Source organism: Rutidosis leptorrhynchoides, chromosome 1 (genome assembly GCF_046630445.1).
Source record: "Rutidosis leptorrhynchoides isolate AG116_Rl617_1_P2 chromosome 1, CSIRO_AGI_Rlap_v1, whole genome shotgun sequence".
Lineage (NCBI taxonomy): Eukaryota > Viridiplantae > Streptophyta > Magnoliopsida > Asterales > Asteraceae > Rutidosis > Rutidosis leptorrhynchoides.
The window spans coordinates 644,651,064-644,671,954 of NC_092333.1; the positions used below are offsets into that span (position 1 = coordinate 644,651,064).

At 33.8% G+C, this 20,891-nt stretch overlaps 2 long non-coding RNA genes across 6 annotated transcripts; both read left to right on the forward strand.

Moving 5' to 3' along the window:
• Window positions 1-500: 500 nt before the first annotated feature.
• On the forward strand, window positions 501-11,162 carry LOC139885726 (uncharacterized). Of its 4 annotated transcripts, none has more exons than XR_011772061.1 (3): window positions 501-636; window positions 1,247-1,495; window positions 10,835-11,162. It is a non-coding gene; the product is annotated as an uncharacterized lncRNA (long non-coding RNA). The 4 variants fall into 4 exon arrangements; XR_011772064.1 differs by lacking the exon at window positions 10,835-11,162 and adding an exon at window positions 4,468-5,572; XR_011772062.1 differs by lacking the exon at window positions 10,835-11,162 and adding an exon at window positions 3,325-3,505.
• Window positions 11,163-15,873: 4,711 nt separating this feature from the next.
• Window positions 15,874-18,837, forward strand: LOC139885727 (uncharacterized). 2 transcript variants are annotated; one of them, XR_011772066.1, is made up of 5 exons: window positions 15,874-16,173; window positions 16,496-16,581; window positions 16,966-17,041; window positions 18,237-18,401; window positions 18,473-18,837. It is a non-coding gene; the product is annotated as an uncharacterized lncRNA (long non-coding RNA). The 2 variants fall into 2 exon arrangements; XR_011772065.1 differs by having other exon boundaries at window positions 18,237-18,837.
• The last annotated feature ends 2,054 nt before the right edge of the window (window positions 18,838-20,891 follow it).

Consider the following 20,891-nt stretch of genomic DNA (forward strand, 5'->3'; position numbering starts at 1 on the left):
GAATCATTTAAATAGTACTACTTTACTAAATGACAAATTATTACACATCTTCAAACGTTTTTTCCTTTATGATCAAGAATTGTTTCGGCAAAAATATTCAACGAGAGATTTTAGATGGTAGGTTAAAAAAGGTCAATCCTTAGTTTAGTTGCTTATAATGTTTTGTAATGTTTTTATTGTCGTGCTTGAGGCTTGATGGTAGGTTTAGTTGTTGTGTAGTTTATCAGTTTGTTTCTTAGTTTAGGATCGTTTTGATGTTGTTTTAAAGTAGATGATGCTCGATATAGATAGTTATAGTAGTATGTCGCTTTTTAGATACGAGCTTCATCGTTGCATCTCTTGGTTCTTGGTTGAAGACGTTTTCTTTCCGAAAACGTTTTTATTCTATACAAGTTTTCATTATTTTTGTTTAAAAAAAAAATAGTAACAATAAGAGATATTTCGAAATTATGTTAATATATGAGGGGGTATTACGCAACATTTACTAATATACTCCGTATTAGCTAGAGAGAAATAAATAGATACGGAAACGAAGGACAAATCGAGATACAAGAAATATGAGTGAGATCTCACCAAATCGGAGATCGTTAGGGTTTTTATTATTACTGTCATTAATTTCTGTTCAATTTCTCTCAGGTTCGTTTCTCAATTTCATTCTGTTCTCTACAATTTATGCATCAATCAACGTTATATCATGTTTAATTTTATCATTACATTTTGTGTATATCTATTTTGATTTGTGCATTTAGAAGTAATTTATCGATGTTTCTGGCGCTGTATGTATCGATATGAATGTGTGTTGCTCCAAATTGTGATCTGATATGTGTTTCTAGGGTTTATGTTGATTAGTACGCCGTATATGTTTTGTGTATGTATCTGTTTTCAGGCTGTGTTAAGTTATTAGCTAATTAAGGGTTTACTTAAAAATTTTAGCCAAGCTTCGGATGAATTTCTAGCTTCTTATTTGATCTCGAATCGGTAATAAAACTAGGTATAGAGAATATTGTGAGATTATTCGTCGAGTTATTCGTCTGCTAGGACTAAGTGATGAATTATTTCATGTTAATCTTAGTTCTTTGTGAAATGTATGTATAGACATTCTCCTGTCTGATAGATTATTGTTGCCAATGGTGAATTGGCTGTTTTAGTGCAGTATCCCAGCTTATGGTGCCTCATTTGCCTAGTTTGATAAGAAGTTTTTTTAACATCCTCAAGTTTGGTCATTTGTTATGTTATATTCTTGCAGGTTTTTCAGATGATACAAACTCTCAAAAAGAGACGAAAACTGGTGCTCACTCTTCTTCACGTAGCATGAGTGGATCGACAATACTCATATTAATCATCGCCATTGCAACCGTTGTGGGTTTATCAGTTTTCCTTTTCAGGCTATGGCAAAGGAAGAAACGCGAAGAGCAGTATGCTCGTCTGTTAAAGCTTTTTGAAGAAGATGATGAGCTTGAGCTTGAACTTGGTCTTCGGGACTGAGCTTGTTGAGGTAGGTTCTTTTCTGATATTCATCTTCCAAAATTTTAGCATAATTTTCCATTTTGACAGTACTTGGTAGTTTTAACCGGTAACATCATGAATTCTTTTATTACATTATTCGATAGACAATGCTGTGAGTTACACTTCTTATCCATTAGTAAGAGCTAAGTCTGAAATTGTATCTTAAAAGATTTTAGAGAAGAGGTTACATCTCATTTATACGTTCTTTCTATTTCGTTGATACTACACCTAGCAATTGAGAACTATTCTTTCAAATTTGGGTCAAATGGGTCAAGCTTTAAGTCAATTGGGTCTTGAAAAAAATTAGGCCTGACAATGTAAGCAAAATCTTAAAAAAAGGTCCAATGAGTTTTTCTTCAACCTATTGAGTCTTATACAATATATAAAAGGACGGGTCAAACAGGTATCAAATCCTAAGTTCAATAAATAGAGAACGGGTCTAATGGGTCTTGGGAATGGGTCAAATGGGTCAAGTATAACAAGATTCATCCGTCAATAATTTATGAAAGCATTAATGGTTATATCAATTATTATATATATTAATATTTTCTCATACATATAATAAATATTAATATTAATATTTAATAATAACTAAAACAATATAAAAAATGTAAAAAATCAAATTTAAAAGTATATGACCTGTTTGGACCTATAACCTATTTGACCCGTTACCTGTTTCAACCTGTTACCCAAACCGACCCAACCTGACCCGTTTGGACCCGTTTAAAATTTTTACCCGTTTGACTCATGACCCATTTCAACCCAAAACCGTTTTGACCCGTTACCCATAGTATAGTTGATACATAGAGGGTATTTGGTCAGTGTAGTTATCCTGTATAAGCGGTATTTGACATTATCATTTGGCAGTTTGATATGACGCAAATGTGAGAGAGAAGTGAAATCGGGTATGTGTAAAGAGTATAAAGTTTTGGTAATAGACGTTGTGTTTTAATTGTAATATTTGTTTGCGGACGTAGGAAATCTTAGGCAAGTGCCAACTTTGCATTAATATATTTAAAGTTAAATGCATTACTTCTTTCTCGAACAGCTAATAACGCTCACAATTAAACAACAACAACAAAACCCAATACCACATGAATGGTGTATGGGGAGGTGTATGTAGACAATCTTTCCCCTATTCGAGAATAAAGACAAGTCATTTCTCCACACAGAGTGAAACACTCTCAAGAGTAGAGAAAGTCATCCCTCTCTTTATTCGACGGATAAAGAGATTGCTTCCGAGAGGGCCTCCGGCCTTTAAGTAGGAAAAAGTTTTAAAAAGGAAATAAAAATACTAAAATAATAATAATAATAGACGCCATGAAAATGGTAGAATCAAATTCCATGGGTTTTAAATCCTGCCTGAAATTTAATTTAGGCTCTAAGAGTCACTCAAGTCGTCAATAAATTGACGATTGATGTCGACTCAACGCTCACAATTAAAACGCAAGTTAAATGGATTACTTGGAACATAGTTATGAGGATGAATGACGATAAAGAGTTATTGAGAATTAATGACGATAAAGAATATATGGAAATGTGGGATCATTCCATTCATGTTTATACTAGCTAGTGATGGTGAAAATGTGAAATGAATATTCTGATTCGGTGTAACACTAGCACTTATCATACCTAAATCTTAAAAACCGTTTTTCTTGTTTTATCAAGTTTTAAAGCAATCATCTATATCTATTTCTATACTATATCTATATTTATATCTATATCTGTATCTATGTCTGTACTTTTTATAGAATATGTTGGTGTTTTTAGAAATTTTGAAGATTCCGACTCATCATTTCTATTTATAAACTTGTGCAGTTTTCATTTGGCCTTACTTTTATCAATTTTACGCTTTCTCGCTCGATGTCAATGTATTCCGAATACCTAACTCTATATTCGATACGTAAAATCTATTGTTATTGACTCACCATCACGGGTAATCAACAGTGAAGAACAAACATAATACAGTATACGTTTATCGCTGAATCACCATTTATAATACAGTTCTTTATTATGTGTTATAACCTATTCGAGACGGTTATGATCTCCAAGAATTAAGAAAGAAATTGAGAATTGATTTGCAGGAATTTGTTAACTTTTCATTATCACTGATGAGTTTTATACAAATGAATTACAATCTTGACCGTTTGACTCTAACAAACTAATCCACTAGATTAGGACACGTGTACAAGCTTAACTACCAATTAACAAACACTAACTACTTCTTGTGCCTTCTATTGCTGGACTTCAATTGATAATCCTTGTAACAGCTCGGCATCCCTGCATTCCTTTTAGGTCTAGCTCTATCGTTGACTTCAGCGTTGACTTCTTGATTAACTTGAGTGTTAATCTCCACTGGTAACTCACATGTAATTCCAGTGCTATCATTGCCTTCCCCATGAATAGTCACCATGTCCTCATGGTGTACAGCATCCTGTAACAATTTGTACTCAGTTTCATCCACCCATGTAGATTCTTCAGCTGGAAGCAATTCCCACTTAACCAAATATTGAGTAACCAATACACCATCCCTGAGCACTTGCCTTGTATCCAATACATGTTGTGGCACTAGCACAGGTCCACTAAAATTATATAACTCTGGTAAATGTTGACACTGCACTGTTTCATCTCCCTTAAACTTTTTAAGCAATGAAACATGGAAAACTGGGTGAATTCGTGAATGTGCAGGTAACTCCACTTGGTATGCTACTGGACCCAATTTCTTTAACACTTTATAGGGACCAAAATACTTCTTACTTAATTTTTGATAAACCCTTTTCACCACAGAAACTTGCCTATAAGGGTGTAGCTTGACCCAAACCAAATCACCTACTTGAAACTGCAACTCAGTCCTATTTTTATCTGCAAGTAACTTCATCTTAACATTAGCTTGAATCAATGACTGTCTTAAAAGCTGTATCTTCTCATGCCTTTCCAACACTTTGTGTAATGCATCCGCAGATGTAGTATCTTGAAGATAATCAGAAATAGCAGGTGGTGGTCTGCCATACATGGCTTCAAAAGGGGAAATACTAGTTGCAGTATGCACTGCAGTACTGTAATGAAACTCTGCTAGTGATAAAAATTGAGACCACTGTTTTGGACTATCAGCAACAAAACATCTCAGATATTGCTCCAGGCACCTGTTAATCACCTCTGTTTGACCATCCGTTTGTGGATGATAGGCTGAAGACATATGCATCTTTGTTTTACTGATCTTGCACAATTCAGTCCAAAATTTACTCACAAATACCTTGTCCCTGTCAGACACCAAAGATCTAGGCATACCATGATACTTATAAACCATGTCAAAAAACAACTGGGCAACTGTAGTAGCTGTATACTTGGCATTCAACCCACCAAAATGCACTCCTTTGGACAATCTATCAACAACTACACAAATGACATTATAACCTTTAGACAAAGGCAATCCAGTTATAAAATCCATGCTAAGATCTTCCCATACCCTCTCTGGAATCAACAAAGGTTGTAATAACCCATAAGGTGCCACATTTAAAGTCTTCACTTGCTGGCAAATGGAGCATTGTTGTACAAATAACTCCATATCCTTCTTCATGCCAGGCCAATAAAAATTTGCAGCTAACCTGAGATAACTTCTCTGAATTCTAGCATGACCACCCACTGGTGTAGAATGATATTCATCTATGATAGCCTTTCTAAGCTGGCCCACCTCAGGAATGAACAATTTGTATTTAAAATACAATAACCCCTCTTTATAATGCCAGTTTGGTTGAGAAAGTGGGTTCAAGTGAATTTCTTTAATCAATTGTTGGGATTTATTGTCTTGGGCAATCAATCTTTTCAAATCACTAATGCATTCAAACTGGACCAAAGACAAAGCCATAGAAGTACCTTCTTCAAACTGGACCCTTGATAAGGCATCTGCAGTAGTATTATTTACCCCAGGCTTGTATGTGATTTCATATTGGTAACCCAATAACTTGGTCAAATAATGTTGTTGCTCTGGAGTTTGGATTGTTTGTTCCATTAGATGCTTCAAACTTTTGTGATCAGTGAAAATAGTGAACTTTGTACCTAACAAATATTGTCTCCATTTGGCTACTGCAGCAGTTATAGCATGTAATTCCCTGATATAGGTGGATGCTCTTTGCAACTTAGGACTAAGTTTTTTGCTAAAATAAGCAATGGGGTGTTTGTCTTGCAATAAAATTGCACCTATAGCCATACCACTTGCATCAGTCTCAACTTGAAATGGCATTTTAAAGTTTGGTAAAACCAACACAGGTGCAGTAACCATCTTGTTTTAAGTGTTTGATAAGCCTGCTCTGCTGCACTTGACCATTCAAAAGCATCTTTTTTAAGTAAATTGGTCATAGGGGCTGCAATACTAGCATAACCTTGAATAAACTTCCTATAATAACCCGTGAGCCCTAGGAACCCCTTTAACTGTTTTGTATTCTTTGGTGTGGGCCACTCAGTCATTGCTTTAACTTTGAGTGGATCTGGTGCTACCCCATTTGCATTAATAATATGCCCCAAATATTCAATTTGACCCACTGCATAGCTACATTTGCTTGCTTTAACATAGAATTGATGTTTTCTCAAAATCTCCAGGACCCACTTCAAATGTTGTGCATGATCTTCAACAGTGCTACTATAGACCAAGATATCATCAAAAAAAAAAACTATTACACACTTCCTTAACAGCCCAGTAAAAATGGTATTCATTGTAGCTTGAAAGGTTGATGGAGCATTAGTCAACCCAAAAGGCATCACCTTAAATTCATAATGGCCAGAGTGAGTTCTAAAGGCTGTCTTGTGGATGTCTTCTGTGTTCATCCTAATTTGGTGATAACCTGCCCTTAAATCCAACTTAGTAAACACACTAGCCCCAAATAGCTCATTAATCAACTCATTTATAGTTGGTATAGGAAATCTACCCCTCAAAGTAACAGCATTTAGAGCCCTATAATCAATGCAAAACCTCCATGTGCCATCCTTTTTCTTCATTAGTAATACAGGAGAGCTGAAGCTACTTGTACTAGGTTGAATAACACCAGAATTAAGCATGGAATTAACTTGCTTTTCAATTTCATCCTTTTGGAAATGAGGGTATCTATAAGGTTTCACATTAACAGGTTCAGTGTGAGGCACCAAGTTAATCTTGTGATTGAGAAACCTTTCAGGTGGTAATGTAGTTGGTTCATCAAACACATCCACAAAATACTGCAGAACACTAGCTATTTGTGGATCTAAAGTATCAGGTAATGGTAAAGGTTCCTTAATAATGTCATGCTCTAAGTTTTGGTGATACAATTCCCCTGTAACTTTTTCTTGAACCCACAACATATAGTAACTAAAGGCATAATCTGTTCTCACCATTCTTTTCAATTGCTTACCACTCATAGGTTCCATTTGAGGCTGCTGAATCCCTTGTAACTCTACATGTTTTCCTTCCACCAAAAAACTCATTGTTTTCTTTTTATAATTGGTGGTGACATCACCCAAATTTTCCATCCAAGATATGCCTAAAATAGCATCTGCCCCATGTAAATCTATTACAAAAAAATCTGTTTCAAAGGTGTACTCTTGAATAGTGATGCACACTTTGTTACATTTACCCAAACACCTTAAACACCTTAACACCTTAAATTCTGACCATTGCCACACATGACTTGAAATTGATCAGATGGATACAAAGGCAGATTTAAGTACTTTACCATTCTTTCTTGTAAGTAATTATGACTGCTACCACTACCAATCATCAATTGAATCTTCTTTCCAGCAATAACCCCTTCCATTCTTAAAGCTCTAGGGTTTGACTGTCCTAATAAGGCATGAAGACTAATTGCAGGTTGATGATTAAGTTGAACATTATGATTTTCTACCTCATCTTCAACTAACATCTCATCCTCATCAGAAATCTCATCCTCATCTACCTCAATTAAGTGCAAATTAGGCCTATTAGGTTGGGATGGCAATGGATCGGATATCGATCGGATGATGTCATATCCACATCCATATCCATTTAATTTTTCCTCATCCATATCCATATCCATATCCATTTAATTTCAGTTCATCCATCCATATCCATATCCAATGAATTAAGCGGGTTAATGGATATCCGTTGGATATCAAATGAACTGTTAATCTAACGATGAATTTATCAATTTAACATAGATTATAACAAATGTAAATATTTAATCTTTATGTGTTTGATTTGTTACACCATGTTTTAATTGTAATTTGTCGCCGATTTTGAATTTAATTAAGCGAAATACGTTATAATATAAGTAAATATACGTTTAAACTAATCTAAATATGTAACTTTGAATATTGTTAATAACAATTTAATAATTGTAACTATCACAACCCTTATTTTCGTTAATAATTTAAGAATTTGTAAGTTATATATATATGTATATCGATATGTAGTTGTATATGCATATATTTTAATACGTATATATGTATGTATAAATGTATTTCGGGTGATAATGGATATATCCGTGGATGATAAATTATTATCCATATCCGATCCACGAAATATTTAGGTCATCCATATCCATATCCATATCCGTTAATCATCCATTTACATCATCCATATCCATTATAAATGGATCGGATCGGGTGGATGTCCATGGGTGGAACATCCATTGCCATCCCTACTATTAGGACACTTGTGATATCTACTCCATTTTTCCTCACAATTATAACATTCCCCTTTTGCATCTTTCTTTGCTTTCTCACTATAAGAAAGAAAGCTGTTTAGCCCTTAAAACCCTAGGTGTACTAACTTTACCAGCAGGAATATCATTGGTCTTATAAGCAGAAGGCAAGGGTAAAACACCAACTTGTTTACTATTCCATTGAGAACTGTACACCCTATCATTCAACTTATCTTCATACATCTTGGCTAAACATATAGCTTGGCTTAAAGAAAAAGGTGTTTTTGATTTAACTTCCCTTCTAATTTCAGGTTTTAAACCAGCTATAAAAATACTTTTCAACACCTTATCAGAAAGTTCTTGGTTTTACAGCATAATTTCTGAAATTCTAATTGATATTCATGAACTGAATGTTTCTGTGTTAAACGAGTTAATTGTTCCACTGGATCCTCATAAGATGAAGGACCAAATTGTACCTTTAAAGCAATCACAAAATCCATCCAAGAATGTAATTGATTTGTCATTTCCATCCATTGAAACCAGCTGCTTGCTACACCATCCAGATGCATGGATACGTATGTTAACTTCAATTCTTCAGCTACCTTATGGAAAAAGAAAAACTTTTCCACTTTATATAACCACTCTGCTGGATCTCCACCCCCAAATCTAGGAAATTTCATAGTTAATTTCTTTGTATGAAAAATCGGATCTGTAGGTTGTTGATTTGTTTGAGTTTGATTGAATTGAGTATTTGGATGGTTAATTTGATGAAATTTAGGTGATGAATTTGATTGTTGTTGTGTTGCGAGAGCAAGTAATGCAGATTGTAGTGGTTGAAGTGCCTGAATAAATTTTTCAGTCATCTTCTCCACGATGTCTGATTGTGAACTGGAAGAATCCGCCATTGTTAGAGCTTGAAGCTCAATGAAAGCACCAAAATGTTATAATCTATTCGAGACGGTTATGATCTCCAAGAATTAAGAAAGAAATTGAGAATTGATTTGCAGGAATTTGTTAACTTTTCATTATCACTGATGAGTTTTATACAAATGAATTACAATCTTGACCGTTTGACTCTAACAAACTAATCCACTAGATTAGGACACGTGTACAAGCTTAACTACCAATTAACAAACACTAACTACTTCTTGTGCCTTCTATTGCTTGACTTCAATTGATAATCCTTATAACAGCTCGGCATCATTATGTTTCACTGCTCAACGCAATGGTAGTCATATATGAGACATAAGACTTCCGTAATAATGTAGAATCCTTTATGGACAGCTGTCCAGTACAACCAAATGATAAACACCAACTCCACAGAGATTAAGATATAATAGGGTTAGGGCCTGTTTCTTTTTAACTTAATGGGCTGAGTTGCCTACAAGGATTATTCGGTCAAAAGGTATGTGTGTTTACTTTCAACTTATTCATCCACCAAATCCATTACAAGTGATTAATCGGTCACCAGGAAATTCATTGTACTCCCCATATAGATGGATTAATTACTGGAATATCCATCTCCCTCTTTCATTTCATCTTGTCCGTGAAAATTCTCCATTTCATCTTCTCATTCTCTTTCTTTTCAAATCCGTATTAAAAAAAATATCAAAATCGGTACAGAAGGTTGTCGCAATTAAAATCGGTACAGAAGAGTGAGGCGAAGAAAGGTTAGGTTTTCTGAAATAGATACTTAAAATCACAAATGTCACACAATCATTTCATAATCGTATAAATAAAAATGGGTACAGAATGGTTAGGCAATCAAAATTGATACGAAAACAATCGGAATCGTTTGAGAAGATTAATTGCGAATTAAAGGAGAAATTGGTGGAGGATACGAATGGGATTGTGGCCGGTGGAGACCAGAAGAAGTTGGCCGGTGGAGATCAAATTTGGTACCTAGTTAGATTTATTTTTTTATTTTGTCTTCAACGATAGTGTAGAGTATAGAATAGAATTGGTAATGGATATTTACTGTCAATAAATTTTTCTTATGTAAGTAGTTATTGTTAATATTAGATTTGATTTGATTTAATTTTGTAATTTATATTTAAGGGTAAAATAGTAAATTTTGTCATTCAGTTCGTTTATTCAGCACGAAAAGTAAACAACATTATTATTTCATTGATCATATCCATATTGCTATCTATATCCATACTGTCATCTATATCCATAAAGGCTTTAATAAGAAAAATGGTAAACAGGCCCTTAGTCAACTGAGACTTTTGTTGTTATATCTTTTACTGGTGGGTGTTGATAAATCCAACACCAAAATTGATAGATCCACCATTTTCATGCATTACTGTATTGTACTGTACAACACAGTATTGCATAGCATGAAAATGGTGGATCTATCAATTTTGGTGTTGGATTTATCACTACCCAGGGTAAACAAAGGCTGCTTCATTTCTTGAAATGTTCTAAAATCTAAAAAAACATAAATCATATGTACATTTTTTTTTAGAATTTAAGTACATATGTACAGTTTCTGCACAAACTCACCCTGTACTTCGATATATAATTCTTCCACAAGACTCCTTATCATCAATAACACTAATTTATTGTTGACGTAAATAACTATACATGCTCATGTCTTCTTGAAAATTTTGACTTGGAAATTTATTTTTTACGCTCTCATAATTATAAAACTAACCCACTATTAATTTGGCTTGGCACAGGTGTAAATGGCAACTCCGGATTGGAAATATGAGTTCGTATAACCAAAAGTAGTAATATGAGCAAATGTAGAGATGTCATGACTGTGCCTGCCATATACATGGTGAGGAGATGTGAATCTTGTTAAAATTTGTATTGATATGACCAACACCACCTCCTCTTACTTTCTTCCCTTCATTGGCAAATTTTTTCTCGTGGTGTTTGTTTTACAGGAAAGATCATTATGTTGTGTGAAATATTGCGATGTCACAATATTTGTAATTTTGATTCATGTGATTGATATGTAATATCGGAAACAAGTGGTTGATTATGTATATACATATCGTCATCCAATTCAGCTTATACCCCCTGTTTTCGTGCTATAGAGTAGTGTTACAGAGTATGATTCTTTTAGTATTACCCACAGAGTAGTGTTACAGAGTATGACACTTGCGTAAGTATTTGCGTTTTATAGGTGGGGGTGGCAGTGCTTTGATAGTCTTTGAAGACTTCTTTGAAAATGGTGTTGCATGGAAATCTGGTAAATCTTCTAAAAAGGCATTTTTATCAACTTAACTCTTTTATAGGTAATTTTTTGTAGATTGTTATGGGTTAACATGTATCCGTCCACTATAAGGTATTCCATAGGGGATACTCTGTAATTAATATGTCTGATTATGCATATACCCATTTTCAGTTTCGTAGGGGATACCGGGATACATTGTAATTAATATGTCTGATTATGCATACCCATTTTTCTCGAAATCATATTCATGGAACAAATAAATACTGACTCAGCCTAAATTAAATTTCAGGCAGGATTTATAGATGCACAAAAACCGGATCCGGACCGGATCCGGATTTAAAAAAACAGGCAAAAAAAAAATCGGATTTTTCCGGATCCGGTTCTCGGGGTCGGTTTTTTTTTCGGAATCGGATTTTTTCGGATCTCGACCGGATTTTTTCCGGACTAAGATCTTTGTCGGATTTTGATTTTTACCGGTTATATTTTTACCGGTTCGATTTTTATAACTTTTGAACAACAATAATATAATCAATATAAACAAAATGTATAACGCTTAAACAACTATAAATAATATAATTATAATTTATAACGCTTAACACTATAAATAATATAAATAACAACATTTTTATTCAAATGATTAACCACTATAGATAATATAAATAACAATAACAATACATTTATTTGAACGATACAAGTTACAACTATAAGTATACAAAAGTTAATACATTATTCGAGCTTCGGCATGGCCATCACCCGATAATGTATTACGAGCAAAGTATATCGAGCTTCGGCATTTCCATCACCCATTATACATTACTCGTCTTGCCTTCGTCGTTCGTAATATGCTTCACTTGCTTCAAATTCGGGGTCATCAACCGCAAATGTTCGTTGGTAATTTGCAATATATTCGTCCATGTTAATGGGATCATATTCACCTTCCTCCACTTCGGTCTCGGTATTTCCTTCGGTTGATGAAGGTGATAATCCCGCTTCTATTTCTTCCATCTCTATAAAATCTTCAACGTCATTATCTAACGGACATTCTAATGACGTTTGATCTTGTATCCTATCTACCCTGTCCAAATAATCCTTCAAACATACGCATACTTCCACGGCTTGGGGGGTAAGTCTTGACCTTCTTTCCGAAATAATTCGACCGCTAAGAGAAAAAGCCGATTCGGAAGCTACGGTTGAAGCTTGAACGGCTAATAAGTCACGAACCATAGCGGATATTATTGGATAAGTGTCTTCTTTTGTTTTCCACCAAGCCAAAACATCAAAGTTGTGAAATTGTTCGGGATTCATGTTTAGTGCAAAGTTTCCAATCTTGTAATTTCCCAACTCGCTTGTGGGTGCCGATGTTCAGGCACGTTTCGAAGCGTCTTCACGTAATTGGTTAAAAAGACTAATATTAAGGTCTCGGGCCCTTCGAGAAGATGACCCGCTCTCAAATTGGTCAACAATTGGGTTTGCTTGTCGACCATAAGTTGTTGCATAAATTGAAAATAATTGCTCAAAGGTGTTATTAAATTCGAATATTTGGTTTTTTATATAGTTGGGTTCGTCGTCTTCGGGACCATGAATACAATCCAAATTTTGATATATTGTTGTCATCAAAAGTTCCACCCCATTAAAATTGATTTTTGGGTCAAGTGCCGCCGCAAATAAAAAAACTTTAGGTCTTGTTCCAAAATATTTTTTTAGTTTTTTTTTTATGTGAAAAACGGTTTGTCTAAAAATACGATTATTTGAGTTCGCAAATTCGTTAATTTTTTCCGTCATTATATAAAGTTGTTGTAAAACTAGTGAGCTAGTTGGGTAATAAACACCCGAAACTTTTGTCGTTGCCTCTTTAAAAACTTGTAAAAAATTTGTTAATGCTTCCAAGTCATCACATTCGTCGTTGTCAATCGGTTCGGAATATTCATTTCTAATTAGTCTATTATTAAAACCGATTAAAGTTTCTTTTTGTCGTAATATATTTTCAAACATAAGACAAGTAGAATTCCACCTAGTATTATTATCAAAATAAGGACCTAACCAAGTGCCATTACAAGTTTTAACGAAATTTTTATAGTTTTTATGTCGTTCGTTGCTCGTACGATATATCGTTACTAATAATTTTCTAAATTTATCTTTTAACGAACTACAATAAGTTAAACAATCTTGAACGACCAAGTTTATAATATGAGCAACACAACGTGTATGTATAAACGCACCATTTAAAACCGGTTGCATTCGTATTTTTAACATATCCATGGCACTAGTATTATTAGAAGCATTATCTAGCGAAATAGTAAAAACTTTATCGATTAAATTATATTCAATCAAAGTGTCTTGTATAATTTTTCTTAAATTATTACCATTATGCGGATAAGCAAATAATTTAAAAGCGATAGTCCGTTTCATTAATAACCACGAATCGGGATGAAACCAATGAGTGGTAACGGCTAAATAAGAATTTGCCGTTCCGTGTGGTGCGGTCCAAACATCACAAGTTATAGAAACTTTATGTTTATATGTTCGAAAACCTTCGATTATATCATTTTTAGCTTTTTTCCATAATTTAAAAGCGTCACGTCTTAGAGTAGTACGACTTACATTGTTATATCGCGGTTGTAGTCGGTTCCGAATTAGCTCCGTAAGCTTTGGATTGTCGAAGTGGTTGAAAGGAAGCCCTTGTTGAATGATAAACCTTGCCAAATCCTGACGAAGAGCTTCTTGATCGTATAAAAAAATCGAACCATCCCGACCAAGTGTAGGTTGTGTCGGGTCTTCTTGAACGGCTCCTTTACAAGTTTTTTCAAAATGTTTTCTTAACGTAGAGTTACCCGAAACACCTAGGAACTTAAAACATCTCTTACAACGAGCTCTTTCTTGATTATCGTTCATCACGCACAAGTCGAAATTAGACCAAACGTCACCTTTTCGACTCGTATTTTTGATCATACGAACATCGTTGTTGGTATAACGTTGTGAAGATGTTGCAACGGAAGCGGAATCGGAAGCGGATGCTTGTGAATTATCCATTATAGGATTAATAAGTAGAGTTTAGTGAGTAATTATAGAGTAATGTGAGATTTAGAGAGAATAGAGAGAATTAGATGGTGTGCTTTCAACCAAAACCCAATACCATCTATTTATACTACACTTGAAGGGGTAAAATGGTCCAAAAAAATCAAAAAACTGCAAAAAAAAACCAATATGAACGGTTTTTTTTTTAAAATCGAACAGCTCAAAAAATCCTGATTTTATCCGGTTCCAAAAAATCCGGATTTTATCCGGTTTTTATCCGAAAAAAATTCGGTCCCCATCCAACGTCTAGATCCGGTCGGATCCGGATCGGATCCAGGAACCGGATCCGGTTCTGACAAAATCCGGATCCTGTCAGATCCGGTTTCGGAGTTTTTTTTGGTTTTTTTCGGATCCCTTTTTTTGTGCACCTATAGCAGGATTTAAAACCATAGAAATTTGATTTTACCATTTTCATGGCGTCTCAATTTTATTTTTATTTTATTTTTTAAATAACTTTTTCCTACTTATTGGCAGGAGGTCCACTCGGAAGCAATCTCTCTATCCGTCGAATAGAGAGATGAATGATTTTCTCTACTTTTGAGAGTGTTTTCACTCTAGGTGTAGAAATGACTTGACTTTATTCTCGGATAGGGGAATGATTGTCTACATCTCACCTCCTCCATACACCACTTATGTGGTATTGGGTTTTGTTGTTGTTGTAAATAAATACTGTATAGTATATAATATCGTGATGTTTCGCAATATTAATGCACAATTATTTCTAATCTAATATTTTTTTATTTTCTAATCAACCTAACAAAATACTATATAAAATCCTATATAAAATCCTATTAGTGGAACAAATAAAAATTTGATTTGACACATAAAAAAGTCTTGCGAATTTATAGGTCTTAAGCTAGTAAAGTTAATAAAAAATTATAAAATTTGATGCTCAATTAAAGTGGAATAAATATTTTGATTCAAATTACTTTTTAACATGACTTATCAATTATCATACAACAAAAACGACGCCCAATCTCGTAGACAATCTTTTCATAACTTAATATATAAGAGAATTCATTTTTCTAGCTTGTTAAACCTCATGAGAAGAAAAAGTCATCTCTCTGCTCGAGAACAGAGAGATTGCATTCATATTATGTGTAAATAAAATGAGTTCATTATTATAAATTTTATTTATTAATCATACATCTCATCTTATCTTATACATAAATATAACACGACCAATCATACTATTGGAGAGGATGCTAATCGGCGATGCAAAATCTCACCCTTTAGATGAGTTTTCTATCTTATAATCACAACCATTAAAGATACTGATGGCATCATTAGCCTTTCTAATGGGCAGTTAACATCCTTAATTACACCACTACCCTTAATATTAATTAATTAATAATTAATACAAAAGAAAAAGAAAAAGAAAAAAAAGAAAGAAACTTTCACGCACAAATAAAAATACGGGGTAACTGTAACTGATTCATTCACCTTCATCACAAAATAACCTTCTGTCGCTAACATCTTATTACGCTAAAGGTTTCTCAACATTAGGGTTCCAAGATACAATTGTGTTCGAAAATTAGGGTTCACAAAGGATTAAGGTTCGCGCATGTTGAATCGATTTGATGATATCGTTATGAATCAGAAATTGAATGCAGAGAACTGACGAAGAATTAGGGTTCTTGATTCAGAGAATTGATTAAGCATATGAGATTCATGTATCTCATATTAGAAAAACGAGAGCAGGCCTCTAAATTAAAGTATGAATTGATTGATAATCTCAAAAATTTATGGAAGTCGGAAGAGGTATTAAATCTTTAACATTATGCTTTTAACTATTTGTACGTTTTTACTCAAAATCTCAATTTGTGTGTTAACATTGTATAAAATTCAATTTGTATGTTAACAACTTTTTATATTCAGCAACACGACTCCACTTTGCCTGTGACATTCATAGACTTTTGTTATAACTAGCATTTTGTTGATAACTGTTTGTTGGCAGAAACCAAAAAACAACCCATTAAACCAAAAAAGAACCCATTAAACCAAAAAGAACCCTTTAGACCCATTAAAAAGCATTGTGATGCCTGTTTGTTGACTGAGTTTGTTTCATTAACTTTGTATGCAGATTACATGACAACAATTCCTTTCTCAATTGGAAACATAATGTTAAATCCGATTGAGTTGTTGAAGATTCGGCCCATAAATGAAAAGGTTCTTAATCTTTATAGTTTCTTTTTTTTATCGTTCAAGTTATGTCAATTTGTGATGGCATTGTATACTTAATTAGATCACAGTTTCAACAATAAACTGAAACTGCTTATTTAATTGTAAGGATTATGATTAGCTGCTTATTTAACTGTAACTGCTTTTATACATGTAGTTTTCATCCTTTTTAATCTATTGTTTATAAAGTAACATGAATTTTTCTCTAATAACATCTATAGTTCGTTGATTAGGAGTTAATACATGATCTTGAATGGCCAGATACTACAAAATTCGTTGTTACTCAGAATTTTACATGCCGTTGAGTGTGATGACGTCAAGGATAATTTTATAGAGGTATATTTAAAGTGTTTGTTGTATTTATCTGATCAGGTAACAATGTTCAAAAGAAACTATGACCATCTGCCAAAGGACACCAATTTTGGGATGTACAAAGATTCTACTCATGGTAATCCAAAGTACTTTTTAACTAATGGAAATGGGAAATCAGTTGCTCGGGTTCACCTGATTAACTATGATCAATTTAGAGGTGGCAATTTCACCTATCATAATAATGGTTTTTGACTTACTTAGGAAAGGTGTATTTCTTATGCATAAATCATTTTTTTTTTTTAATCTTTGATATAGATTAGCTTTGATATAGATTATAGAAGTTAAATTATTATTTATACTTTTAGATTAAAAGTGAATTCGGTGTCGACCATCACGACCCGCCTTGAACAGTTTTAACCCATGTAGAAAGCTAAAGTTTTAACCTAGCCCACTTATTTTTGCCACCGCTAACGATCATGGTAAAAGTGTAAATTATATTAAGAGAGACTACCTGCCATCTTTAATAGAATTGTGGATGTGGATGTTTATGCAGTCTAACTTCCATCTTTAAAAACATGACTCTTTAGTTAAAACATGCCTCAATCCACTGGATTGGACTAGGTAAGATCATAAATATTGAGATACTGTGCTTTAAAAAATCCACAATGTATATGACTTTTTACTTCTGTTTCAAAATACATGTACGTTTATTGTACTTGCATAATTTTAACGATAATTAATCAATGGGTACATTTGGCATCTAGGTTGGGTGTGTTAAGGTTCGGTTGGTCCTGTTAGTTTAGTTTTGATCTTAATTAATTGAACATCGGGGTTGGTTTGTTGTTTGTCGATTTCCAATATCTGGGTTAATTATTATTATTTTTTAGGTGTCAATTATGACCCACTTCTCTACAAACGTCAACCTATTTCTAGATAATGGAGATGGTAAGGTTCTAGTTAATTAATATTATAAGGTTTTAATATTTTTTATTAATTATGTTTACTTCATACTTCATAAGTGTAACAATCGTTCACTTTTATAATGATATTGCAGTGTTCGAATAACGATTCCCGTAATATTTTTTTTAATTTTAATTTTAATTAATTATGTTTACTTCATAGTTCATAAGTGTAACAATCGATATAAATTATTAGTTTTTCGCGGTTCTATCTGTCTTTTGCGGTTTTATACGTGTGTTCTATAACTCACTCCACGATTTTGTAGATTATGAAAAACCCGTCCCATTCAGCAGCGATATGTTTTATTACACTCAGTTTATGACCTTGTCTCTAAATTAACTTGTGGTTTTGACTTTCATGTAATCTTACAGGTCGCGTTATGTTGATGTGCTCATGAACCTGAATGGTATGAATCTGTTCAAGGAAATTTTGCATAGAGTGAAGCTCAATCTGTTTCTACATTTGTCCAATTTCTCTAAAATCAACAAACCAATTCAAGAGGACCGGGCAAAACTGGGAGCTTTTTAGCTAATATGGTAAGATAGGGATATTACTTATTGTTCATTTATTAGATCACTTCTCTCTTACAGAACATTCTTTTTTCCAGAATTTTATTTGCTAATGTGCAAAACGATAAGTGTCACCCCGGGGGACCAATGGAGAACTATGCTTCATCTTAAGTTCCCTTTTTGTATCCACTTATAATCTCATAAGTGGTGTTGATGGGCTATGTAAGAATTCATGATAAAATCGGACAATGAACAATAGTTATCACATCTGAAGGTGTGATAATCTCAGGATTTCAATAAGAGGCGCTCAAGTTGGTACAATCCATCGATGATCCATCTGAAGGAAATACTGCAATTATTATGCTTACATCCTCACCTGTAGCGCAGCATTCACGCCTCTCTGACCTGGCCCACCATTACTCTATGTGTAATGGACTACAAAATTTTCGACCCCATTCTATATCCGCCATGCTGGCACTTGCATACATGTGTTCCCTTGAAAATAATCAGTCCGTTGCAACATCTAGCCATTCCTTTGATCCCACCGAGTACCAGACTTTGTGATTATCTCGGGATTTCAATAAGACAGTGGGATCAAAGGAATGGCTATTTCAGGGATTGATGTTGCAACGGACTGATTATTTTCAAGGGAACACATGTATGCAAGTGCCAGCATGGCGGACATAGAATGGGGTCGCAAATTTTGTAGTCCATCACACATAAAGTAATGGTGGACCAGGTCAGAGAGGCGTGAATGCTGCGTTACAGATGAGGATGTAAGCATAATAATCGCAGTATTTCCTTCAGATGGATCATCTGAAGGAAGGCACCAACTTTATGCTTCATTTCGGTACTTTTTTTTCTTTGTTTAGTTTTCAACAAATATCAATACTGGTATCTTACTTAAGATGTTTCGTTCATCCCAATTATTTATGTCAATGTTGACTACTACAATGAAGTGTTTATTATTATCAAATTCAGTTTTATAAAATGTTCTTAACTTTTGATATAACTGCACTTTATATTTGGAAGTTATCTAAAGATAGTGAAGTTGATCTTGTACGTTTTTCAGCATTAGAGAGGTCTCAATGGAGTAACTACTCCATCCATGTCCTGGGGTGCCACATCAGCACTTCCTTCTCAGGACTAAACACTCCCTACAATGACACTTTTTCTTTCCATTAATTAATTAAATGTACAAGTTTGAAAGCAAAAAGTACCACATATATATACCTCATTTCCGTCCTCAATTATGATTTAAAAGGGTTGAGAGCTGGACGTACAAGCTGGGCTAAACCTGAGCTAGAGTGTGGACTAGGTGCTGCCATTGGTGTCCTCGAGGACTAAGTGCTGGGCGGAGGTCAAGTATACACCATTGGGACCTCTCTTACTTTTGAGTTTATTTTTGTGCAGACCAGAAACGAAAACATTGACAATCTTGCAGTAATGTTTGTTGGATCATTAACTTAAATGACTTAATAAGATATTTCTTTTAAGAATCATCTATGAAAAATTTCCGTGAATGCGTGGGTTATTAACTAGTTCACAATAATATGTAAAATACAACATCAAAGCCATACTAAACTATTCCGTATGTAATAAAATAATAATAAATAATAATAGTGCAATGATCAAATGAGAACCTTTTTAGGTTAAAGAACCTGAAAACTCGTTGGTCGAACGAAAAAGGGACGGGGGATATTTTTGATGTTGGTCGAACATTTCTTTTGTTCTACAAGTTTTTGATACGCATTGTTGTTCTGCACAATGTTATTATGTTCTTCATTCATGACCTACATTTTAGGGTTTAGATTTATAATTTAAGGTTTAGAATAGGAGTTTATAATTAGCGTTTAACACGAACAATTTAGAGTTTAAGGTTAAGGTTTTTGGGTTTAGGGATCTAAACCCAAAGCACTAAATCCTACACACTAAACTCTAAATCGGGCTAAATTTAGGAAAAATTTTGAACTCAAACAAAAATAAAATGAATTCGAAAATAAATGGAGGAATTTGAACAAAATTGGAGGAAGTCGAACAAAAAAGGTAACAAGATGTTGTAGAACAAGACTGTAGAAAAAATTTGATTTCATATGCACTTAAACTTTTTTGTTCGACCAACACTGAAAATTGTTCGCTCGCCTTAAATTTTGTTTGATTCGGGTGTTCCCAGAGTTCTCTCCTTAATTGAGTTCTCTTGGGATCTCTTCCTTAACCTTGAATAAAAGAGAAGTCGTTTTTTCATCCATATGTAAAACCCACGAGGGAAAAAAGTTATCACTCACTCTATTCGAGGACAGATAAATTCCATTCAATCGGACGCAATCATAAAATTTTAATGGATTTCAACATATTATGTACTTGTGTTTTTGTTATATATTCAACAGTTGCAAATTTAATTCTTAGAACTTTCGTCCAACGGACGTGCCTATAAAAACTAATATATATATATATATATATATATATATATATATATATATATATATATATATATATATATATATATATATATATATA